This window comes from Corvus brachyrhynchos, unplaced genomic scaffold (assembly GCF_000691975.1).
Source record: "Corvus brachyrhynchos isolate BGI_N302 unplaced genomic scaffold, ASM69197v1 scaffold60, whole genome shotgun sequence".
Classification (NCBI taxonomy): Eukaryota; Metazoa; Chordata; class Aves; order Passeriformes; family Corvidae; genus Corvus; species Corvus brachyrhynchos.
In genome coordinates, this window is record NW_008236767.1 from 4,507,133 (window position 1) to 4,518,616 (window position 11,484).

Genomic DNA, 11,484 nt, shown 5'->3' on the forward strand with positions numbered 1-11,484 from the left:
GTCTGGGGTGGAAGCGGCCCCTGAGGATTATCTGGTTCCAACCCCGTGGGCAGGGGCACCGTCCACTAGACCGGGTTGCTCAGAGCCCGGTCCACCCTGGCCCTGAATATTTCCAGGGATGCGTCCAAGATCATCCCACCTTACCTCTGGGCTGCCAGTTCCAGTTCCTCACCACCGTCACAGTAAAGAATGTTTTCCTGGTATCTAATCTAAACCTATTCTTTCTCACTTTAAACACATTCACCCTTGTCCTGTCCCGACACACCCTTGTAAATAGTCTTGCCCCATGTTTCCTCCAAGTTCCCTTAAGATACTGGAAGGCCACAATTAGTCATCCTGAAGCCTTCTCTTTTCCAGGCTGAACAATCCCCATTCTTTCAGTTTTTCCTCGTAGGAGAGGTGCTCCATCCCTCTGACCGACTTGACGGCCTCCTCTGGACTCACTCCCAACAGGTCCATGTCCTTCCTGTGCTGGGACCCCAGAGATGGATGCAGTATGCCAGGTGGGATCTCACCAGAGCAGAGCAGAGAGGCAGAATCCCCTCCCTTGCCCTGCCAGCTGCGATGCTTTTGATCCAGCCCAGGACATGATTGGCTTTTGGAAGTCAGACTCTTGGCCTTACCTGAACAGGAAGTTTCTTCAATTTAATTTTAATCTGACATGACAAGAGATCAAAAGTTTAGGAAATCTACAGACAGATTTAGATAGGAGATCAACTTGGTCAGTCCAACCAAAGGATGTGTCTATTTCCCAAACACACAGGAATTTTTTTTTTTTTTAAGACTAGAAGTTGAGACCTGCTAGCAAGGATAAACTGGAAATAAATAAAAAGAGAAGGATTCATAGCGTGGGAATCAAGGGCTCTCTGTCACTATAGTCTTTTTTGTGCCATAGGCATTGACTATTATTTCAGTGTTTTAGATGATGGCTGTTTGCATTCCCAGTTGCTAGGTGGAATTTAGCAGATGTTCAACTCATCCCTGCACTGGCAGGTGAGAGTGGCCCCAGGTGCACTCACTGTCCAGACCGGGCTCGACACTGCCTCCTGCCTCCCTCCCTGTGAGGAGGGTGGGTCCTTGTGGGGACTCAGAGAGCTTTTGACATAAAGCAGTCCCCAAGCTGTAGGGTGGGAACCGGCCTCTTACTCCTGAGAAAACAAGAGTGAACCTTGCACTCGTCACTTTTGGTTTCTGTTTTGGTACAAGTTTCTTTAGAGGCTTAGCCCACAGAACTTTGGGATGAGGGCATTTCCCCATAAATCAGAGAAGAGTGAATTGGAGAGGAACAGAAGCAAGGGGCTTGTTTGGCTCAGAGATGCAAGAGAGGATCATAATACTGGCATTAAGGACATCCTCTAGCCAAGATCCTTTGAGAACAGCATACAGCTGGATTGTAACTTCTATGCTGCCTACCTTCACCTCTCCTTCCATAACATACACCATAGGCAGCAAGTCGTGGCAGAGCATAATGTTGTGGCCAGAGTATATTCAGATATGGAATATACTCTGCAAATCAGAGGAGGATTGCAAAAAAGAGTGCAAGCATGCTGTTGGGGTCCCTCTCCTGCCAGGGAAACCCCGTGTCTGTGCCCTCAGGGCCCATCTCCCAGGGCTCCATGGCAGGAGAGGGACCCCAACAGCATCCCCTGGTCCCCAGCACAGGAAGGACATCAACATGCTGGAAAGAGTCCAGGCCACCAGGTTGATTAGAGGGATGAAGGATGTCTCCTATGAGAAAAGGGTGAGAGAATTTGCTTTGTTCATCCTGGAAAAGGCTTCAGGGTGACCTAATTGCAGCCTTCCAGTACCTTAAGGTACTTCTCACAAACTGGATCAGATTTATGGTTTTCACATTAAACTTGTGAATTAGCCACCTCTGCTATGTTGGAGATCTTCCTGCCTGTTTGACACATTAAAGGCTATATTGAATAGTCACAGCCTGTCTAGAAAGGAGTTTCTTGGCTTTTTAAAGAAAGGCCCTAGTTGCCACCTTGTGGCACCCCATAAACAAGTATTCCCCAGCTCTGCAGCTTGTTGGGAGATGTGTCCAAATTCTGAAAGACACCTTTGGCACTTCAGACTACAACAATGAATGGAGCTGGGAAGACATCAGTACTCAAGCAGATGTAATAGGAAATATAATACAAGATTCTATAAAAGCAATTCAAGGCAGCTTTCTGTAATATAACACATTATGTCAAAGCTGTGTTATTTTAGTTCTATAGATGTCAACTTCTGCATTTTGCATCTCTTAAAATGGTCTTCTTAATTTTTTTTGACTGTGATGAAGGACTAGCCTTTAGTGTGAAAGGAATGATATCCAGATAGAACTTGACAGAACAAGTGCCATGCATGCTGTAATCAGAGGTCAGAAAACCCCCTTGAGGTTTAGTAAGCCTGAAGCACGAACAAGTCTCGTTAAAATTCTCTTGGGGAGAAACTACTGAGAGCAACCTCCTGAAGTTTGAGAAGCTGAGACATTGGCAAGAGAAGCAGCAGCATCTCTTCAAACACTGAAGCAACAGTGCTGACAGAGTTTATAGTTTTCTGTCAAAGCACCCCTGCCACTCAGGCTCTCAACAATTGCATAAATGAGGCTTCAGGCACTTAAGCACAGTTCTGGTTTTTACAGCACGTGTGGGACAACTGTTGATTGATTTGAGAGGCAGCTCAGGCAGGACTGAAGCAGGAACTTCAGTTCTGGGGAGTAAGCAAAGTGCTGCTAGCAGAGCAGGTTGTTCTGGCTTATTCTTGTAACATTTCATTATGTTGCTTCCTCTCAAAGTGTTCCAGAGCCACTTCATGCCAAACAACTAATTACAGGGTTTTTTCATGAGTCTGTCTGAACAAAACCTAAAATTTAACATTATATCTAGCACTTCTATCCTAAAAAAGCAGCATTTTATGAAGAAGTGTTTGCTCTAGGATATAAAAAAAGAAAGCATTGAATCAGGGTTACTGAGAATTCTTCACAGTTTCAAAGTGCTGTACCAAATATAGGTTATTATTCTTTCAAGGTACTGTTTAGGATCCACCTATATATTTTTTCACATTCTGTAAAACAACCAAGAAGGTTGAAGGAGTTTTTTACTGTGTACTTTTAATTTTGGGTGCTAAATTTGGTATACTGAAGAATGTGTCTCTTAAACTACATATTTATGCAGCTGTAGTGAGAGAGCTAAAAGACCAGACTACCCTTCAAGGGAAGGCATACTGGGAGCCCAGACTGGCAGCAAGGGGCACTGTCATAGACAAGGGGCACAGTCCCACAGTATCAGTGAGGTCTGGTGACAGTTTTTTGTATGATTATTGTCTGCCGTGCCAGTAATGGACCAATACGGTCACTATTTATTTAGTTCCAAATGTACTTCAAAAACCACATCTTCCTATTTTCTTTAGCTCTGCTTGCCATAAGTTCTCACTGTGTACTTCTGCTTCCCTTAGTGTTGTGTCTTGGTTTAAGCCCAGCCAGCCATCAAGTACCACAAAGCTGCTTGCTCACACAGCTCCCCCCTGCAGTGAGATGTGGAGGAGAAGCAGGAAAAAATTGTAAACCACATGGGTTGAGATAGAAACAGTTTAATAATTCAAATTAAGTAATAGTAATATTAAAATAATAATAATAGTAATTGAGACAACAAAAAGAGAGAGGAATAAAACCTGAAACAGACAAGTGAGGCCTCAATCAGTTGCTCACCACCCACTGACAGATGCCCAGCCCTGCCTTGAGCAGTGGTCAGCCCCTCCCAGCCTCAACTCCCCCCAGTTTATATACCAAGCATGACATTCTATGATATGGAACATCCCTTTGGTCTATTCAGGTCAGCTGTCCTGGCCATTCTCCCACCTGGCTTCTTGTGCACCTGCTCACTGCCAGAGCATGGGAAACTGGAAAGTCCTTGACTTGGAGTAAGCCCTGCATAGCAAAACTAAACCATCACTGTGTTATCAACATTATTCTCACACTTAAAAAAAAACCCCACAGCACTGTACCAGATACTAAGAGGAAAATTAATTCTGCCCCAGTCAAAACCAGAACACATTGCCATCTTCATTAATTTCCCTTGATTTTTGTCTTGTTGAGGCTTTTTTTGTTTGTTTGTTTTCTTTTTCCCCTTTTTCAAATACTGGAAAGAACTATATTCATTCCCCTTCTAGATCAGGCTGATGCTTTAAACCCAAGTTCCTTCCTTCTCTGTTGATGCTTTGTGGCATCTTGCAAAATAATCTATAACAAGTATTAATTTTCATTTTAAGTCTTCCTCCAAATAAATAACCACTTCAAAACCCAGTAATTTTTAAAGGACAAAATATTGTTCTGACCTGGAATACGCAAAGTAAACACCAATCTCCAGCAACAAAGTGCTCCTGCGTGTTTTGAGAGAGACTTCAAGAACTTCGATTATCCTTTATTATAGCCTGGCAGTCCATGGCAAACACCAAGTCCTATCTCATCTCTTGCTTCTTGTCCAGAGCATTGACTGGTCCATAAGCAATCACTAATTTGTTTTTGAATGGTCAGTGACTCAAGAGCAGCTGATGCCATTTTGAAAGCATGCCACTCCCTCTGACCTCGTTATGGATCATTCCTAACCAGTGATTTTAACATCGTGTGGCTTACCAATGTTTCGGTAGTTCTGACTACACAAGTTTTGAATTCATAAGTGATTTTTCTTGTTTACTGCCAGAGCTCCCTGCAGGAAGGGAATAGTTAGGTTCAATTTAACATCTAGGTCATGAGATCAGTTCTTGGTCCTGGGCAAAAATATGCAAAGGACATTTAAACCTCAGATAAAATAAGTCAGAATAGACATACTTTCAGAAGTGGTTAAGGACAGAAGCTCTCAAGGGAAAACAGGCAGCTGAATAATCCTATAAAAATCCCCTGCTGTGCATTTTCATTTATGAAGCCCCATTTGTGTAAGGGACCTTCCAATACCACCACTTCTCTTCAGCACTCAGATGATAATGAATGCAGCAAGGTCAAACAAGCATTACAGTGAAGACTGCATGGAACAACAGTAATATTGTTAGTAATATTTATAGAAAGTTATAGTTGTGTAAGCATTACTGAATATTTAGTGTTACTGAGAATAGAATTCCCATTTTTTACTGTCTATCAGCTTTGGTTTTTCATATAAAAGCACTGAAGTCATGTTCATAAAAACCATAGAGTGGTTTGTATTGGAAGGGACCTTAAAGATTATCTAGTTTCAACTCTCCTGCCATGGGCAGGGACACCTTCAACTAGACCAGGTTGCTCAGAACCCCATCCAACCTGGCCTTGAATGTTTCCAGGGATGGGGCATCCACCACCTCTTGGGCAGCCTATTCCAGCATTTTAAGACCTTTATTGTGAAAAACTTCCTTATGTCTTAGAGCTATAGTAAGGACTGGAGTTAGGGAGATGCTGGCAAGCAAATCAGTATTAGTCATAGGCCTGTATTCCATTTTTCCCTTTTTAAAAATGGAGGATTTGTTACCCCTTTTCCAGTCAGTGGGAATTTCACTGAACTTCCATGACTTCTCAAATATGATGAAAGGTAGCTCAACCACTTTCTATGCTAGTTCCCTCAAGACTCATGGATGCAACTTATCAGGTCCCATGGACTTGGACACCTTCAGGTTCCTTAGATGGTCTCAAACCTGATCTTCTCCTACAGCTGGCAATTCTTCATTCTTCCCGTCCCTGCCTTTGCTTTCTGCAATGCAGGTGGTGTGGCTGGAGCACTTGCCAGTGAAGACTGAGGCAAAAATATTTGTTGAGTACCTCAACCTTCTCTGTATCCTGGGTAACCAGCTCCCCCATTCCCTTATGGAGAGAACCCACATTTTCCCTAGTCTTCCTTTTACCACTTATGTACCTATAGAAGCTTTTACTGTTGTCCTTGAGATCCTGGGCCAGGTTTAATTCTTTCAGGGTGTTAGTTGTCCTAACCTGATCCCTGGTTGCTGGGGCAATTTGTCAGTATTCCTTCCAGGTTACCTGTCCTTGCTTCCACCCTCTATAGGCTTGCATTTTCTGTTTTTGTCCAGGAGCTCCTTGTTAATCCATGCAGATCTCCTTGGTCACAGATACAATCATAAATCATCAAAACTAATTACATAAGCAGATATTTCAGTTGAAGAAGTTATACCAGGAATTTGTTTGGCCTGTACTGCTAGAAACCTGATGTGTTCTCCTTTTTACAGTCATGAAAGAAAATATACTCTCCCCATTTACAAAACAGCATTCTAATGATCTTTCTGGTCACAGATGACATACTCTGATCCTTTCATGATTTGCGTCACTCACTCTCCTGATTTGGTAACCATAAAGACAGAATTTGTAAACCAAGGGGTACAAGTTCCAGCTTCTCCCTTAGCCCTGCCTGCCAGTGAGCTTGTCTCTCACTATAACCCCTGGAAGAGTATGGGAACCCGGATGCAAATGTCAGTGCTCTGCCAGGAGCAGGGGTTTTAGGCATCTCCAGCTGAAACCACGGGCCACAAGTCAGCCAGCATCACAGCAGCTGGCCTGGAAGTGTACATCAGCAGGCACTCCAGAGTTAAACTCAAATGCTTCTAGACTATGTCCACTCCTTCTATATTTAGCTTTTAATGTGCAGTCTATTTTTAGAGGCTAGAAAAGGATGGTTATATTTAATCTGAGTCACTAATTTAGACATTTGGGGTTTTTTACATTTTGTTAATAAGTACTAATTGCCTTTTTAAATAAGCATCTACATTTCCCTCTCTTTCTCAACCTTTCTAGTAATTCAAACTAGAAATTCATGATACAGAAACTCTTTATTTAATGTATTTTATTAATATATTTAAATAAACCACAAAGAGCCTTAAACCAAATAAATAAAACCCACTTTGTACTTACATAAAGATGAATTGATGAAAATATGAAAATATCATCCATCTAGTAACATATTAAATTAACTATTTGTCTTTTGTTCTGGTAACTTATCGTATTCAGCTCTTTTTCTTTCACTTTTATTTCTGAATGGAATAGAAACAAAACCATCTTCGTTTTTTACAGCTCCCAGGGTCTGAATTCAAAGAATTAGTCACTGACCTCAATTAACAGAGTAAACTGACGTTATGGACTAAGTACAGTGAAATGGCAATTCTTTGCATTTCCAGAAGAGACTACACCTTTCAAATATTCCTAAATACATAGCTACATTATTTTAAAGGATACTGTAGGAGTAGACTAATTTAAACTAGGTTTTAAATCATTTTCAAAAGAAGCAAAAAAAAAAAAAAAGAAAACTGACTATTCTGAGTGCACTTGCATTCATTACTCATTTTTAGGAGCTTTTTTATATTCATTGATGAGATCAGGCGTGGGTGCTGGTAGAGCCCTCTTTCAGAGCTTTGCAGCTTTGGAATCTGCTCTTCACTTGAGCTTTCCAATACAGCAGCTCAGATGGCTGCTGGTTTGATTGCATCATTTATGTTTCCTATGCATTTTAAAAGCATGTCTAGTTCATGTTCAAATCTGTGTAGACAGGAGATTCTTTAGATAGATGGAGATTGTGGTAGGCTATTTTGCAGTTAGAAATGCCAAAGCTCTTATATTACTGTCTTTCTAAAATAAATTTCTAAAGTTATCTCATTTAGTACATTTATATGCCAGTGTATGAAGGACAACCAAATAGAAACTGACACATACAAATCTCTAGTAATTACAAATTACTCTCTTCTACTGAAAAAAGCAAGTTAGAGGTAATAAAGATCAATACCTGCCTAATTATCTGAGCACAGGGAAGAAAGAAAATTGTGTCAAAACTGTAATGCCAAGTCTGGCTCGCTGGAGGGCCTAGTGATGTACATTTCCTGGCTGACATTGTGATGTTGGCTGGCTTGTGGCTTGTGGTTTCAGCTAGAGATGCCCAAAATCCCCACTCCTGGTACAATATTCCGGCTTCCTTGAAGAGTGGTTTGGGGTTTTGTTCTGTTCTTTTTTTTTTTTTTTTTACACTCTAGGTACAAAATCAGATTTGTACATAAAGGTTGGCATTGTTTCTTATTTGACAAGGAAGAAATTAACTTCAGTAGGCAGTATGTGCTTTACGCAAATACATAATTGCAGTCAATTAAAATTTACTGGTTGGAATCCATTTTCACAAAACCTTTCTGAGCAACATTTACTGTTCTTAATCCTTCTATCTGTATTAACTGAATTGAACCATTGGCATCATAAAGAACAAGTGTGTTGTAGACATCAGCTCAGACTATAGATTAAGCAGTTTTATCTATTTGCCCTTTTTGAACATTTCCCTGACATTAATACTTCCAGTCTTCTGAAGTGTCCCTGATTTTCACATTTTTATTAGTACTAACTTTAGTGGACCACAGTGTAATACCCCAAGTTAGCTCAACTTACTTAAATTCTATATCTGTCCAAGTGCTTTCTTCATTAGCAGCAGATAATTTTCATGTCATTAATAGTTTCAGCACTTCGTTATAGGCTCAATGTTTAGTTCTAGGACTCTGGAGAAAAAAAAGAGCAACTGACTCCTGCCTTGACTGGCTATGGACCATGTTTCATAGCTTTGAGTTCACATTACTCCTATCAGTTTTTCTTTTCCTCTGCTTTGTTACATAACACTGATTAGTTCTGTTACTGCTGTTGTTTAATTTCAAACTGTACATTTACATAAGTGGTGAATTTGGAAAAGCTCTTAGCCGTAGCTCTCCCCCTAGATTGTGAAATTTGGGCTTTTTATCTGCTCATTAAATCCTTTTTAAGATACTCAATTTTCATCTACATTTTAATTTGTATGCGTGTTTTCAATTTATTTTTCTCAGTACTTTGATCTCTGGAAAATTAGTCAAAAGTAGTTGTCAAGTTTACATATGCCCTTTAATCTTAACAAAATAGATCTGTTTTGAAAGTAAAATAAGAAATGTTGGTGGTCACTGAACAGTCACAAAGACTCAGTTAATCTGGATTTATCTGCAGAAGAAATTGTTGATGATTTTTTTCCAGCTTAGTATGAGGTTATTTTTTAAAGACAAAAAATAAAATAAAAAAAGTCTTTAAAAAAACACAGTGCTGGAGAAAATGTCATAAAATTTTTTGTTTATTATTTCTCTACCCACCCGCTAACTCAATGTATGAGTTTGCTTAGGATGCAGCAGAGTAGAAATCCTGCTCTGTCCCAAATACTTCTTATAATCTGAGCCTGCCTAAATTTGGGGTTGCATTATGCTCTCCAATGCCATATAGGAATATGCATGCAATTATCTGTAATTCAGAAATTCTCCAGACTGCCATCTCAAAAAACCTTTTATTTTCCACACAGCGTTAAGATTGTGCCTATTAACTTTTGTGAAGTGTATTCTAGCATGAATGGGGGTGGCAGCGTTAAGATCATTGTGCCTATTAACTTTTTTGTGAAGTGTATTCTAGCATGAATGGGGGTGTTTTGTGATTTTACTGCAAACAGCTAATCAAGAATGAACACGCACTGCTAATGCTATCTATGGGATTTCAGACCATCAGAGCAGAGCAGAACTTGCTTTACACAACTGTAGGAAACATCGTGGTGCTCAGGCAAGGCTGCAGAGCCAGCGAAGGGGAAATCCAAAATGGGCCTACCCAGCCTGAGCTCTGTGTTCTTGTAGCAATGGCACCACAGTGCTGCTACCAGTTTACAGCTAGCAGAGTCAAACCTCTGGCAGGAGGTTTTATGGTGACTTTACAGGATTACATTTCTGAAAGTCTGTGATAAAAATAATCTCAAATTGCAGATAAAGATTGGCTAGAGTATTGCACAGGTGTACTCTGAAAAAGCCAGCATACCCACATTGATATAGAAAGTAGCAATAGAATGGAGGCATTCAAACAAAACCAAAGTGATAAAGAGCACATGAAAAGTCTTACTGTAAGGAACAGCTCAGCAGTGTGTTTAACATTGTTGTTAGAGGGAAAAAAAGAAGGAAATATTAAGAAGGAAAAAAAAAATGAGGTGCAAGTGAGAGTAAGCAAGATCCAAAAGTGGAATTAGACACAGAAACATTACTCTCTTCAGTGCTTGGTGACCAGAGGAAGCCCTAGAAAACCTCAGAAGATCACTTTGTAATTTCAATTCTGTTGTGTTTGGAAAGTACCCCTCAGTTGTCAGGTAAGCCACACAAGGATTTCACAGCAAATTTCATACGATCGTTTTAGCCATCCTGCGGTGGCAATTTGTTCCTAAAGGCAATTTTTCATATTTCACTGAAGGTGTAGACACTTTTGTTCAGTATGTAATAGAGAAAAGAAAAAAGATCCTGCTTCTTAAATAAGTGCAAAAAAAAAAAAATCTAAAAGCAAGATCTGAGCTGTAAGAGTAAGGCCAAGAATTCTCTGCTGTTACCAATGACAAATAATGCATTTCCTCTCAAGCCTCAATGGGCAATTGGTTTAGGTCCCAGTATTGTAATTTTGTCATTTTAGAACCACATTTGTGTATCTAGGCTTTTTCTGTTCACTCTCGTGGCTAATAAAACCGATATACCACATGGACATTTGCTTGTGAAGGGGACAGTAATGGCATGAAGGTCACCTTGGAAAGCAACACCGCTTTGTCCCTTCTCTGCAAATGGTCCAAAATATGTGTGTCCAGCAATAGTATGAAATATAATGTCTTCTTATTTACTCTTCCTCTTGGAATTTCATTCACTATCTCCTGCTCCCCTTGTCCTACCAGTCCTGGGCTTATCAGGCAGCCAGAGTGGCATCTCACCTGATACATAACCCTTGTTCTTGAAACAGGTGCAAAGAAGAGTACAGAAAGTTACCTACTGTATCATCAGATACAGACACTTCCACCCTAAACAGCATTCCACTACTTCTTTTTAAACTGGAGAAATAGCGGAGTGCTTCTGGCGCCGTTAGCTTTAGGAAACAGACAAAACTTTTTTTTTTTTTTCTTTAAAGAAGCTTCTTCTGTGTTGCACTAATAACTGAATAATACAGCCTAAATTAGTTCCATGGATGCTGTGGTTTATTGCTAGCGAGAGTATTTTGCAGTACTCAAACAGCAACACTAGAGGTCATTGCTAGTCTTTACATTTTTAATCTGCCTGAAAGCAAGTCTTGGAGCTCTCCGTTTGGTGGTGGGAGTTACTTTTTAAAATTCTTCAAGCATGCATGGTGTGGAGTATGTCTGGGATCAATATCCACACTTAATGTATGGTTTCATAAGTTTTCACACTTCGTTTTAGATTTTTAAAGAAATGTTTTTAAAATAGATCCTTTAATTCTTTTTTCTTTTTTTTTTTTTTTTTTTGGATATTCTAGGAATAAGACAGCCATCCCAGAACAGACAAGAAAATATATACATTAAAAAGCACAATGGTCTTAGCAACCTGCATGCCAGTCCTATGCAATTTATTTATTTCTCTCTACTTGGTTCTTAAGTATTTTTCCAATCTCTCATTTAGCAAGGATGGATATAGTTTTCAATATTTTTCATTAAAGGCCAATATTAGGAATATCTA